Below are 16,074 nucleotides of genomic sequence, written 5' to 3'. Positions count from 1 at the left end.
CTTTAAATTCAATTAACATATCTTAACATCTGTGTGTGCCAAAGAGAGGGCGTAGCTCTCTAATGGCTGGGAGTGAAACACCTCTTCCAAAAATGGATGCTCTAAAAATGATGAATAAATATATCTATTTTATACCTTTACTTCCGCACCTAAAGAAAGCTTTTAATTGCTATTGTAGCATTTTAATACATAGATACCTGTCGACACTCAGACGGATAATGTAGTTTTATAAGACTTCCGGAACTTATTCATAGGATATTTTTGCAAGTCTAAAACTATTATGAATTCGATACTGAATCGGAAGGTAGTAGATCCCTAACTTTCGAATAGAATAGTACAATATAGTTAGAGGTGAAACCTGTTTTCCTATGCTGCATCCATTTCTAAAACATATTTTCGTTATCTCTTATAACTACTAACTATATAGGAATTTAAATTGAAATGACAAGTTCTGACTTGATATCCAGTATTCAGATCAAAAAACCGTCTGTCGCCTTCTGTCACTGTCCTTGGTGTATTGGAATCGGAATCGACATTGGAACGGAAAGCATTCCTAAATGAGTTCGTTCTGGCTTACGTCCACGTTGATGAGATATATGAAAATGATAGGATGAAAAACATGGAAACAGGAGAACCCCGAGACACCGCACTAACACGATATTTATTCATCCACTTTCCTACATAGCGCGTGCTGAGATCGAACTAAGGAATATCCACCAGAAGTTAACTCTCTAGTACTGAGCAACCACAGCTCCAATGGGACCGGAAGTGATAATAGATTTATACTACTTGTAATTGCAACAGAGGAAAGAAGTCTGGCATGAAACTGTACTGTCAAGTACTTGTTATACTGATGCCACATAAAAGTACTTACTTCTGGCTCCCTATTATTGTTATTTTCCACTATGGTGATTATTGTTGAAACCAAAAACCATTTGGTTTGAATACAGTGATTAAGTTTGCGACAAATCTTCTTAGTTGAACGCTGAATCCGTATTAGAAAACTATTTTGTGGTATCTCTTTCTGTTTTCCTTTTATGGAGATCAATATTGAAACCGGAAATAGAAGGATTGCAATAAACAAATAAAGCAGATTACAAAATCTTCTTTGCGGTACCATAAAATAAACTGCGCTTCGTTATTTATTAATAATTTTCATTATAGCGATAAGTGACGTATGGCAAGATAGCCCCCCCACTTTAGAAAATTGAAACAATGACTAGGTCATTCGTTTGTACTACGATTGTACCGTTTGTACCGAAAATATTTTCGTTTGTACCATTTTCCTTATAGGGTTACTTGACAGGTCAACTGGGGGGGCTATCTTGGCGCCAAGATAGCCCCCCGTATCACAACACAAAAAATTGGAATACACCATTCGAAAGCAAATCGTTTGTACCGTTTGTACCGAAAAAAGTTTTGTTTGTACCCTGATAGTTTTCGAGAAACAGGGAATGATATTTGGGGGGGCTATCTTGGCGCCAAGATAGCCCCCCCGTATCACAGCACAAAAAATTGGAATACACCATTCGAAAGCAAATCGTTTGTACCGTTTGTACCGAAAAAAGTTTTGTTTGTACCCTGATAGTTTTCGAGAAACAGGGGATGATATTTTGGGCGGGGGGCTATCTTGGCGCCAAGATAGCCCCCCCGTATCACAGCACAAAAACTGGAATACACCATTCGAAAGCAAATCGTTTGTACCGTTTGTACCGAAAAAAGTTTTGTTTGTACCCTGATAGTTTTCGAGAAACAGGGGAGGATATTTTGGGCGGGGGGCTATCTTGGCGCCAAGATAGCCCCCCCGTATCACAGCACAAAAAATTGGAATACACCATTCGAAAGCAAATCGTTTGTACCGTTTGTACCGAAAAAAGTTTTGTTTGTACCCTGATAGTTTTCGAGAAACAGGGAATGATATTTGGGGGGGCTATCTTGGCGCCAAGATAGCCCCCCGTATTACAGCACAAAAAATTGGAATACAACATTCGAAAGCAAATCGTTTGTACCGTTTGTACCGAAAAAGGTTTTGTTTGTACCCTGATAGTTTTCGAGAAACAGGGGATGATATTTGGGGGGGGGCTATCTTGGCGCCAAGATAGGCCCCCTAATATGTACTTTTTCCATGCCCATTAATAAGTATTATGTGTCTAATCATGTGAATTTATGTGTATTTAGAACTCTTGTTGTACATATCCAAATTAAAAAAAAAAGACTTGTTGGGAATAACGCAACGTTAAAATTGAATCGGCGAGTATGAAAACAGTGTGAGTTCAAAATAAGCCATTTTGAGTTAAAGGGGAAAATAACACGAAAGATGTAGAACTACAAGTTGTAATGAAGAGCAGTACAATTTGGAAGACCTCGCACGTTATAGCAGAATGCTATAATGTCGATTGTACATTTGTGGCATTAACAAACGAAAGTTCTTTCTTCAAATATCTCAAAATGCGTTTTGTGGACTAGTAGTGTTTTTCCGCTCAACGATTCAATTAAATTTTCTCTATTTGTGCCCTTTTCCGTAAATAAATACCGTAAAAATAACAACAAAGTGTGTACAAATTCAGAAAGATACTGGATTTACAGAAATAATCTTGAACAAAGAAAACTAAAAGATGGAATATTTGCTCACCTAACTGCGTCCTTCCACGTTGCAGCTTTACACCAACTGATAAAATTAGCTGTTTATATCTGTCACATTAACGGCTCGAGAAGTTTGCCGCTTTCATGGACAATAGACGAAAGCGAATTGCTGAATAATACGTATTTATTTAAGGAAAAGGGCAGAAGTAGAGAAAATTTAATTGAATCGGTGAGTGGAAAATCACTACTAGTCCACAAAACGCATTTTGAGATATTTGAAAAAATAACTTTCTTTTGTTAATGCCACAAATGTACAATCGACATTATAGCATTCTGTTATAACGTGCAAGATCTTGCAAATTGCACTGCTCTTCATTACAACTTGTAGTTCTCCATCTTTAGTGTTATTTTTGCCTTTACTTCAAAATGGTTTATTTTGGACTCACACTGTTTTCCCACTCGCCGATTCAATTCTAACGTTGAGTTATTACTGAAAAATTCATTTTTTTTTATTTTTTAGGCACAACCAGAATTCTAAATACACATCAATTCACATGGATAAACATACAATGCTTACTAATGGACATGGAAAAAGTACACATTAGGGGGCCTATCTTGCGTACAAGATAGCCCCCAAATTTCATCCCCTGTTTCTCGAAAACTATCAGGGTACAAACAAAACTTTTTTCGGTACAAACGGTACAAACGATTAGCTTTCGAATGGTGCATTTCAATTTTTTGTGCTGTGATACCTGGGGGGCTATCTTGGCGCCAAGATAGCCTCCCGCTCCAACATATCATCCCCTGTTTCTCGAAAACTGTCTGGGTACAAAAAAAAACTTTTTTCGGTACAAACGGTACAAACGATTTGCTTTCGAATGGTGTATTCCAATTTTTTGTGCTGTGATACGGGGGGCTATCTTGGCGCCAAGATAGCCCTTCCAAATGTCATCCCCTGTTTCTCGAAAACTATCAGGGTACAAACAAAACTTTTTTCGGTATAAACGGTACAAACGATTTGCTTTCGAATGGTGTATTCCAAATTTTTGTACTGTGATACCGGGGGGCTATCTTGGCGCCAAGATAGCCCCCCCAAATGTCATCCCCTGTTTCTCGAAAACTATCAGGGTACAAACAAAACTTTTTTCGGTACAAACGGTACAAACGATTTGGTTTCGAATGGTGTATTCCAATTTTTTGTGCTGTGATACGGGGGGGCTATCTTGGCGCCAAGATAGCTCCCCCAAATGTCATCCCCTGTTTCTCGAAAACTATCAGGGTACAAACAAAACTTTTTTCGGTACAAACGGTACAAACGATTTGCTTTCGAATGGTGTATTCCAATTTTTTGTGCTTTGATACGGGGGGGCTATCTTGGCGCCAAGATAGCCCCCCCAGTCGACCTCTCAAGTAACCATGTAAGGAAAATGGTACAAACGAAAATATTTTCGGTACAAACGGTACAAACGTAGTACAAACGAATGACCTAGTCATTGTTTCAATTTTCTAAAGTGGGGGGGCTATCTTGCCATACGTCGATAAGTGGTGATATCGGAAATGGTAGATTGTCACCACTTTCAGTTTGAATATATTATTAAATATTGAGATTAAACTTTCTCTTTGGAAGCGGAATCCACATAAAAAGAAGATTTCTTGTTATCTCTTACCGTTTTCTTTGTCTACGGAGATTGATATTGGAAACGAAAATCTTGTTGCGTTTCCATCACCTCCGATTTAATAGAGATAGATACTGATGGAGCATATATATATATATATATATATATATATATATATATATATATATATATATATATATATATATATATATAAATATATATATGTAAGATGGTAATCAGAAAAATGGAAACACCTGTAATTGGCAACACATCAGATGTATGGTTTGGCAGTGGTGTCGTGGCGCCCGCAGCGCCAGACCGCTGGTGGTGGTGTGTTAGGTCGGTCTCCATACTACGTCAGGCGCAGTGGAACAGCAGTGTCCAGTGGCTGCAGCAGACGGAGGTAGTGTAAAATGGGAGACCACTCAGATTTTCAAAGAGGACAAATTGTTGGTGCGCGGTTATGTGGAGTGTGTGTAACGGCAGTGGCTACTGTGTTAGGTGTGTCGCGTGGGACAGTGTCGAAGGTGATGACGGCCTTCACAAAACACGGAAAAACCACATCGGGGAAGCGGAACAGTGGGCGGAAGAAAATCATGAGTGACAGGTAACGCCGGGTATTAAAGCGCATTGTCACGCAGAACCGTCGTGCCACTGCGGAGCAAGTGACGGAGGAACTCAATCAGCACCTCCCCCACCCTTTTTCGACAATCACAGTCCGCCGCGAATTACATGACATGAACTTATGGGGTCGTGTTGCACGGGCTAAACCGCTCATCAGGGACCTTAACGCTTTCCCACGCCGCAAATGGTGCCGCGACCATGCAACTTGGACCGTTGAGGACTGAAAACGTGTGATATGGTCGGATTAGTCATCCTTCACCCTATTCCCAACCACGGGCTGTGTTTATGTGTGGAGAACGCCCAAAGAAGCTTATATTCTGCAGTGTCTCCGCCCAACTGGGAAACATGACGGCGGCACGGTGATGCTGTGGGCCGCCACATCATGGTTTTCATTGTGTCTTGTGGTCACACTTAGCAGACGAATCACTTCCAACGATTATGTCGCAATTTTAGATTACTTGTATCCTATGGTTCGGATGTTGTTCCCGGTCAATGACGCCATCTTACAGGATGATAATGTACCCATTCACACAGCTGACGTTGTTGCAGCGTGTTTTGAGGAACATTGGGATGAAGTTCAACACCTCCCCTGGCCTGCCCAATCCCCAGATCTCAACATAATTGAACATCTGTGGTCCGTCTTGGAAACACGACTCCGGCGACGATTTCTACCTCCATCCTCTCTCACAGAACTGGCCGATGCCCTGCACGATAATTGGTGTAAAATTCCACTTGCTACCATTCACGACCTCTATGCCTCCATCCCACGTCGCATCAAGGCTGTTCTGAAGGCGAAAGGTGGCCCGACACCATATTAATCTGGTAAGTTGCATTTTCTTTCAGGTGTTTCCATTTTTCTTATCACCATCTATGTATATATATATTCTCGGGACGGTGAATCGATTAAAGATAACTGTTTCTCTTTATCCTCGTATTACAGTTTTTGCTATATGCTAATTTCCACCACCTCCAGTCTGAATAGAGGGTAAATAAAGGAGACAGAACCTCTTTTTCAAATATTGAATCGATTTAAAAATAGTTGTCACTATCTCTTAAATTTTGCTCTGACACATATTAACAAACAGACAACAGATGGACGAACATAGCCCTTCTATAAAAGTTGTCATATACAGTTTGTTTCAAAACAACACCGACAATGTTTGGCAGGTGATTACTAACACCAAGAAAAGATGAAAAATATAGACCAACCTGGGTGCACAAATGTTTCCTTTCGGAGTTATATGCTGCTAAAAACATGAAAAAATGAAATTTAAAGATCCATAGCTCCAAAACTATGAGATCTACCGTCGTTGGGTCAAGAATTCACTAAGGAACTAGTATGTGCCCTATCCAAATATCTATGTTTCAGAATCCTAAGGTGCTCACGCAACGATTTTTATAGTAGTAGTTTGAGAGTACTTCAAATTATATACCCTTACCCAAACGCCCTCTATGTTTTTTTACGTGGGTATCTTATGATTCTGAAACATGGATATTTGGGTAACGCATATACTAGTTCTTAATTGAAGTCTTGACCCGACTACGGTAGGTTCCATAGTTTTGTACCTATGGACATTTAAACTTCGTTTTCTTTTTTATGTTTTCGGCAGTCTATAACTCCGAAAGAAAGCATTTGTGCACTCAGGTTGGTCTACACTTTTTGTCTTATTTTAGTGTCAGGAATCACCTCCCAAATGTTGTCGGTGTTGTTTTGATACACTCTGTATACTATACGTATAACTTAGCTTGAATGTCTAATATGAAATAAACTCGGGTAGAGACAGTAAAGAGGATCATGGGGTATAGAATATGGATTGCCACTTTTCTAAATATACTTTTATTACAGACAATCAACATTTTTTTTGCAGCTATTCAGGTTTCACAAACGATAGAGAACATTATACATTTTAAAGGGGATATATATTTGCATTGACTTTCGCGGTACTCCTCGAATTTATTTCAACTGTTTGATTTTCTCTAATTACTAGAAATTGCAACCACCTAATTTTGGGAATAAATTCGCCCGGGTGTTTATTTTACTCTTCCTAAGAATGACATGATCGGGGAAACACCAAACTATAAAATCTGGGGTGCGTGCAAGAACCTGATATGTTACAATTAAAGCATTTTGTAAATAGCTGCAAAGTTTTCGGGCTATAATACCTACATTTACTGCTTTGATCATTACATTTTGGTTTCAGTATTTTATAAATGATCATAGCATAATATCCAGAAATTGCTGTCTGGTTATATGCGGAAATGTTACGTACACAATTGTTGAAAAAAAAAATGGCATTTTCGACAGACAGTTCTTAGCGTGCATAAACTATATGATGGTGACACTAGTCTCGATTGTCACCAGTTTCTTCCTCTGCTAGCGTTTCTTTTTCGCTTTCTACGTCTGAATCTCTTTCGAAAGCCCGTATCCAGGAGGGTCTAGGTGGCCGGGCCCCCGAAATTTTTGCTGCCCCCCTAAAATTTTCACGGTAGGCTTACAAATGAATTATAATATGGTGTTGAACTATAATAGGATTGGATCGGGCCCCCTAATCTCAGACGGGCCCCCCTAATTTCAGCCGGGTCCCCCTAAATTTTTGGGCTGGCTACTGGCCTGCTCAATTTCTTTGGCGCTGGAGTAACACTCTGAATATACCTGCCTCGTTCAAATCGTCCTGAACCGGCTTCCTTTGCACTCAAGTAGAACATTTATCCTAACCACTCATAAATAACCATAAACGGCACGAGTATTATCTATAGGACGGGCTGTTGCCATCGCTAAATTTATACCAAAAAGTGTATATTTTGCTAATGTATCGATTTGCAACATTGCTTTTTTTCCCACCAGCTCATTCAAAAGATCATCCTCAACTAAAAGTACTTGTTGATTTTCTCTCTTATGTAACAAGGAAACATGTGACTTACTTTAATGGTCTTCAGCTTCCTTTTAAGTCGCTGTGAAGATGATTTGGTTGCGCTTACTTTAAATTCGTAGTAGTCTCGCAATTCTGGTGAAATATAAGTAAGAAGCTTTCGCAAATCCTTTACTTTCGCAGTAGACAAGTTTCTTCATCCGAAGAACAGAGCAAGAAATTCATAAAGATGTGGGTGCTGGCCACGCACGGCGATGTTGATTGTTTGCCACTTATTTATATCGCAGAGTAAGCGATATGGACAATAATAGATTACTCCTTGGTACTTCTAATTTCGGAAGCTTTCTGTAACTGATTCACCTTGAACGCATCCTTTGCAGAAGACTAATGGTGAAATAGCAGGAGCAAGGGAAAAGAGCATATTTCTCACCATTTCTGTTACTTGGAAAAGTTTGGCTCTTTTTGATGTTCTAATAATGTCGACCCACTGATGTGGAGTTTATACTGCTTTTGTAGACCTCTCCTTCTTTTCAATAATTCCAAACTTCCTGTCACAATATAGGAAAATACGACCAGGGAACGGAAAAAATTGTGTTGTACATCATTAAAAGTCCATTACAATGACGTTTGCATCAAGAGTGGAAAGAGTAGAATGCGGCGAGAACATATCAGGTTCTTGCACGCTACAAGCGTTAATTCCAATTCCTGATATGATGTGCGCACCGGCTTTTGGTGGACTTGTAAACTTCCCACAAATCTGAATTTTTTTTACAGGAAGTCGAATGACCAATGGAGCCTTCATGAATGTCAATAACTCACTTTTCACAAAAATGTCACATATCAGATTCTTGCATGCACCCACAGAAATTTAGTTTTATAACAGTTCGCATTTATGTTCTTGGTGTTAGAAATATGTTCTATAGGATTTATTATGAGGGCAAATTTCATAAGGTGAACGAAACGCAATAAGCAGAATGGAATACTGGCCTAATCTTCGTCTTTAAACACAGAAACCAAAAATATAATTAATGTTAAGCAAAGACTTGGGGTTTAGATAAACCAGAGTAAAAGTGTTACTTTAGGGAGATCTCGATGAAAGAGAGAGCGGTAGCAAGAAGCTTTTTCTAAAGCGCGGGATATAATTGACTTCATGTGTTCTAGAACAATAAACGAAGGCTGTGATGCGACGGTGCCACGTTATAAAGTAGATAACCACACGCATTACTGCGCGAGCAGATTATGAGAACATGTCGTTAATGTGCACAAAGACATGGCAACACGCAGTTCTTTCACTTGCCAACAACGCTTAAAGAGAATCCTGAACGCCGCCTTCAAGTGCCACAAACGCTGTCCCTTAGCATATATAGTATATTTGTTTTGTTTGCTTGCTTTGGAATTTTGGGTTCCTTGTCACAAATCGTAATATGAGATCTGAGTCACCGGGGATCCAATCCAGATCTTCCAAATAGAAGTAGTGTACGCTAACCTTACAGATAACTACAATGAAGTTCATATTAGAGCTTTTCTTTCCCCGAACATTTTAGATTAGAAATTAACATTTTGCTACCGAGGATAATTTCGTCTCAAGCTCGCTCAATTCAATGAAGTTCTCACTTATCTCTATGCTTCAACTAGATGTACACAAATAAATTCAAGGAAGATTGCTACGACCACTAAGAAAGCTTAACTAACCAATTTACAAAACTTCTCTTCTTTCTACGGGAAGGAACAATGCAAAGATATAAGGATTCTTTTCATTCTGCTTGATATGATTTACTGGTCAATATTAATAATTGTTTATATTTCTTACCTGCAACAACTTCTGTTTCATTATTTTGCTTTTTATTTTACTTGAAATATAAATGATTCAAAGTTTTTCTTAATTGTTTTAAATCGTAGGGCATTAAGTTTTCATCTCCTGAAGGTTAAGTGCAATATTTCTACATAGCCATGACGTATTTCTTCCTTCGTATGTCCGAATGAAGCCTGTTGTTGGATCAAAAAATCCACTATATTTCAATCAAATATTTTAGTAGGCCTTAGAAACTGGAGAACTACATATAGTGTAGCCAAACCCAAACTATAACTTAACTCAGTGTGATGTGCTTACTCCGTAAAAATGTGAAAACTCGATTTAGGGGCCGTTCCAAACTTTTGTGGGGCCTGAATCAAAAACTAATTATTGGCCAAGATCGCAATCTTTGATGCATTTTTTGGTCATTTCTAAAATTCTTGTTTTGTATTTTAAAGTAGTAAAGCCTAAATGGACGAGTTTCCGTCATCTTAAGGAAACATGTATAATCATTGTTTTCCTAACAAAACAAAATGTTTGATTTCCAAGAAATACGAGGCTATTTTTGAAACTTTCTTGTTTGACACTGAAATATAACGCTACTAATAATAAGGGAATTGCGATTAGGATTTAGATTTCTGGTCTTTCGGTATCTATGATCATGTTAGCATGTTAGCATATCATGTATGAGGGATGAAATCCCCCGGCGTTTGCACTTACCGAGGAAAACAAAGGAAGGAAGAGGCCTAAGACCTGTGCGTTATGTATCATCCCGGCACTTGCTTCGTCTGAATTTAGAAAACCCAGGAAAACCTCACTCAGGCTGGCTGGCCTGAAAAAAAAACTCTTACATTCTTTTTGAACGAGTGCCCCAGCTGGAATTGCGCCCAAGACCGCTCGCACTAAAGACGAGAGCGTTAGCGACTACTGTACGCGGGGTCACACTCATAATAAGCTACTCATGATATATAATGCTATATATTGAATAAACCATTTACCATCTTCAACTTGCTGCTTGTGTTAGTTCGTTGGAAGCAGTCATTTGAATCAGTAAGTCTGACAAAGCTGAGTCGCGATATTCGCATACTGCATGACAATGATCCAATCTACACGGGTGTTGTAGCCAAGGATGTAGTTAAACAATGTGAAATCAAAGACATTCAGCACTCAACGTACACCCCAGATTTAACTCCAAGCAATCTTAGAAATCAAGAAAGACCTTTGAGGAAGAAAATTTTTGGACAAGAATGGACTGAAATATGTTGTTACAAGCTATTTTGCAGGGAAGATTTATGACTATTTTTACACTGGGATAAAGGTGTTAAAAGATTTGAGAAGTGTATTGTAGTATAGAGCAATAATGTTGAAAAATAAGCGCGTTATTTTCTTTATATCATTTCTCAGACTTGGTCAGGTCGGAAACGTTTGAAAACACCTTCGTATTGCGCGTGTTGTCTTTGAGTCTTCTCGATAGGGACTATTGTTTTGGATTAAACTGATCATAAGCAGGAAATGATTGTCCGGTTTTTTAAACCTTTACTTGCTTTTGCGGAGTGTAGCATGTGGTTACTGTTTAGAGCACATTGAGAAATGAGAATAAGCAAATGGGTAAATAAAAGTTCATCATAGATTTTTTTCTTGAGCAGGAAACCCCTCTTGAAGTGGAAGGTTATTATATTGAAATACCTTTTTCACCTAACGATGAAACGTGAGATCACATCAATGAACATTTGTTTCATGTAAAACAGACCACACGTAACTTCTTCTTTTTCTGCAGAAAAAAGTGGCATCTAGTTTTATATATTATATATATATATTGGTATACTTTTCGAGTCCTCGTCTGGAAACACAAATTGCACTATGTGAACAGTGGCGTCATTTAGAGGAGCAGGAGTTTGCAATTACCCCTCCTCCATGAGCTTGAGGAATACATATACTTTAATCAATTGTCTACTAATATAATAGTACAAAACGTAAAAGTCTTCTGTCGGTTGTGCTCTTGCCCCCTGAAGCGAAGTCTGAAATGACCCTATGTGGCAACGTCGCAAATAAAGAACCATAGATTAGAAAAATGAAATGAAATCTTTGAGTTTTACGTCCCACGATTATGCTGGTTAGGCTAAAGGAGACGGAGATGATGAGTAATGAAAGAAAATGGTGGACTGAAGAAAGTGGGAGGAAACGGGAGAACCCCGAGGAAACCCACGCACACGGTGTTCGTCCACCCAAAGTTCACTTGGCGAGGGCTGGGATCGAAACCGGGACCCCAAGCACCAGAGGTGAACGCTCTACCACTGAGCCACCGCGGCCCCACCATAGGTTAGATCTACCAATCTAAATATCAAATAGTTATATCGATTCTTTCCAGATGACAGCTAAAGTCGATATTGATTGGCACTAGCATCAATTATTAGTGTAGCAATGGATTCAACTGTTTGTTGTATTCGTAAAGTTGGCTCCAATTTGATCTGCGACGTTGCGACATCGTGAAATGTTAATTCCCCATAGTGGCTGAAGTAGGCCCGGCGGGGTATACCATCATATAATATTTTCGCTTTATATATATATATTTATAAAGGGCTCGCAGGCTGCGTCAGTTCCAGATTTACACCATCTCTCCCCCCAAAACGCTCAAAACTCCAAAAGTACAGTTTTCCCCACTAAAACAGAAGTTAATATCATTCTTGTGATAACTAAATAATATTCAGCATTTGTTAGTCATTGATACTTGATTCATAGGAATAATCTACTCTCTGTCACTCACTTCTGGTCAGTGACGACCTTTTAATTAAACAAAAGGCCTTTTAATTTAATTAGTTTTGACTCTACTGGAAATAAATATGACTATACTGAAAAGACTGTCCCGGATTTTAGTGTTAGTTCTTTTACAGGGCGTCTGGTTTTTAGTGTAGATTTTTATAGGGTATCAAGGTGTTTAGTCAGAAAGTTTGGAAACCCAACATATACGTTAACACTTTCCATTCCTTCCGTCTCCTAGAAACGATTATAGCGTATCTTCGGTACCGAAGTTTTATTGTGTACTTTTAAAAAAATAGAATGGTTAATGCGATTTTTTAACGTATTCTGGCTAAAAAAAACAATATAAACTAAAGAAAGTAATAAAATTAAGTTGAAAATAAACAAAAGGAGAAAGGATAATCTAAAATCAGAGAATAAGTAATTACGAATTCATTGCATGATTTACATTAGTACTTGAACACTAAAGTTATTAAATTGTTAATTTCTGCTAGTTTTAAAACATGGTGTTCCAGAATTATCTTTTCAACTTTAATTGTGTATAATTCAGATATAAGGATAGACAGAATGGTGCGGTTTGTGACATAATGTTCACACACATACCTAAAGATTTACTGGCTATTTAGAGAGTTCAATGTGTGCGCCATTTGTAACATGCAAGATATCTAAGCGATATTCAAGTTCCACCCGCATCGGGCTCAGTGCGTATTTCGTAACGTTTAAAATGCTGCGCCAATGCGAGCTCGCAGTTCCTTTCAGTCCTGCACTGGGGTCTTGTAGACCACATCCTTCACAAAGCCCCAAAGACAAAAATCTAGACACTGGGAGCCAGGCAATGGGTTCTCCTCAACCAACCCAGCAACCTGAGGGTATGTTGTCCAAAGTATTCCTAATTATCGCGGTCCAGTGAGGAGGGGCATCGTCCTGTTGCAGCAGGGCGTCAAGTTGCAGGTGTTTGTTCTGTGGAAATGCAAACTGTTCCAACATGTCCACATGAACAGTCGCGGTGATTGAAACCTCTGCAAAGAAAAACGGTTCCACCACACGATCATGAAGTAGACCAATCATCAACAATTTCGTTGCTTACGTTAGAGTTTTCTAAGCCACTATGTCCGCACATTGTGTCGGTTTACCATCCCGCACACATGGAAGCACGCTTTGTCCCAGAACGTCACCTTTGTCAGAAAGTCTGGGTCCTCGTCGATGTGACTCCGAATCTCAATTGTAAATGCTTTGAGATTTGGCCTGTCATCAGGTTGAAGAGTATGCAGCAGCTGCAACTTGCAGATATGCAGCTTCAGTCACTCGTGTAGCACCCTGTTCAATGTGGTCGGTGGTACCTGCAACTATCGATACTTTGACGGACTGATTTGGTTGGGCTCCGGAGAAATTCGTGTTGCACCCATTCTATATCCGATTCACTCGTGCGCGGACGTTCAGAACTCGTCCTCTTGATGACACTTTCGGTTTCCTTGAACCTCGTATACTAGTGGCGGATGGTCAGACGTGATGGGGTGAGCGTCTGTAACGCGCCCGGAAGTTCCGCTAGACCTGGACCTTAGATTTGGTCTCTATTCGCCGTTCCACCTATTGTGCCCTTTCCTGAGGGTGCTCAGTATCGCCAACGCCTCACCTAAAAAAAAAAAAGAAATAAAGAAAAGAAAAGAAAAAAAACGAAATAAAGAAGCATGATTTGTTGGAAGTGTTGGAAGGGTTGGTTAACTCCTACGATCTTTCGCACTAGCTGTTTAGTTGTTAAAGTGTAGATGGATAAATATTTCTGCTTTACACAAAATTGAGCTTCTGCAAAATGTGAGTTATATATTTTCTTTTATTTTACCAGATGGATGAAATTCTGAGAATGTGGGACCTGCGCGACGACTTAGAACGTCGTCTTCACCAAAATCCAAGGGCAACATCACGGCCATTGGTGAACACAGCTCGTAAGAGATTGTATTTGTTAAGACCCGAAGGACGCGAATTAATCGCATCTTTGTTTTGCCTTGGACCTCACATTAGGGAGGTGAGTAAGGATGGAAGAAATATTACTTATTACTGTACTAAGTGTGTATATGTATTAATGAATTTTAACACAGTTACTTTATACAGCTTTTGTAGAGTAATATATGAGTTAAATTAACTGACAACGTGCTTCACAATATAAAAAATATGGGAAAACCTACTGAAAAAGTAACTTTCATGAATAATTCAGCTTGAGATCATTGTTAGCCTACAGAACAGCTTTGGTTCGTCGTGGAAGACAAACGTAACAAATAAAACACAGTTCTGACCAGAGCAGAATGAAATATGTTAAAAACTATACTTACAATGTGTTACAGTTTCAAGGACCTAACGTCCTCTTCATCAGACACAAACACTGTTTCATCAGACATGAAACTGTAACACATTGTAAGTATAGTTTTTAATATATTTCATTCTGCTCTGGTCAGAATTGTGTTTTATTTGTTGCTCTACTTATCCAGAGCCATGGAGTTTGTTCATTAAGACAAACGTACAAGCCATAAATGGTTTCCAGACAAATATTGAACAATTTCTCATGCATTGCAGCACCACTCTGTTCCTCAAGCGAGGATGGACAATGATGTTTGCTCCGGAGTTTGAGTTCCAGAACAGATCACAGATGTTTAATAATGTTGAGGTCTCGGGATTGGTTGGGCCAGGGAAGGTAATGTATTTCATGTCGATGCTCATCAAACTACTCCTCAATAGGTCTGTCTAGCAGTCTGAATCATCATCTTGAAACCACACCATTGGCCTGAAACAACATATTGATCATACGATGCGAGCAGTCATTTAAAATCTCCATATGATCACTGAAAGTAATGCGTGTCGTGATCGTAGTCACAAGATAACTCCCTCGTGGTTATTTAGACAACGTATGCGCCTTTGATGTGGGAGATCCGGGTTTGTTTATTGGCGAGACTTCATGTAATGTGGGTCGCACGTTCAGCTATACAACCACATTTCAACAGCCTCGCTGCTGAACGAAACGCTAAACTCAAATCTAATTCAATCCAAGTAATCACAGGACTCACTAAATACCAGGAAATTGTAACTCTAAGGATCACAGACCCGCCGCCATATTTGGAGGAGACAGTTCGGGCCATAGGTTTGCTGGGGGGCCGCCACAGTTTCTTTGAGTGAAGGTTCGCTCTGCATGTGCCACCATTACATTAATTTACACTAAACCTTACGGAGGCGGAAATTGCAACTGACAGCGGATGTTTAAGTTATGTAACTTGCATCGATTTGTGATTGTCGCAACAGGCTACTCGAGGTATTGATTCAGTTCCGCAGTCACGTTTTTCGCATTTGCTCTACGGTTCTTAGCAACAGTGATCTCCAGAGCTTGTAGATCTCTGTCTCTAAATCTTCTCTTCCCACAACTATTACTTTTGGGCAATGTTGTTTCCCATGAGGTCTGTAACCTGCCATTACCAAGAGCACTCTTTCTTGCAACGCACTTAACACATTGACCACCTTAGATATATTTGCATCAACTAATCTCGCACCCTTAATTCGGACACTTTGAAGTTCAGAGGTTTTCCATTTTGCACCACCACAGTCTCCTTGCTTCTACAAATGCCTCCGTCCTACATGACGTACTACAGACCATCAATTAAATTAACACATCACAGCACTAAAAAGAGCCATACTTTGTGTATACATCATCAGTATTAGCATTTCACGATTATTAGTGTTCCAAACATCAGATATTTCTGTTATTCTGATTATAATGGTTACTTTATATCTATTTCTACCCATATACATAAAAATTAATATAACGATGTTTGTTCTGCAATTCCCACTA

Source organism: Thermobia domestica, chromosome 17 (genome assembly GCF_964235325.1).
Source record: "Thermobia domestica chromosome 17, izTheDome1.hap1.1, whole genome shotgun sequence".
NCBI classification, from domain to species: domain Eukaryota; kingdom Metazoa; phylum Arthropoda; class Insecta; order Zygentoma; family Lepismatidae; genus Thermobia; species Thermobia domestica.
This window is presented reverse-complemented; position numbering follows the sequence as displayed.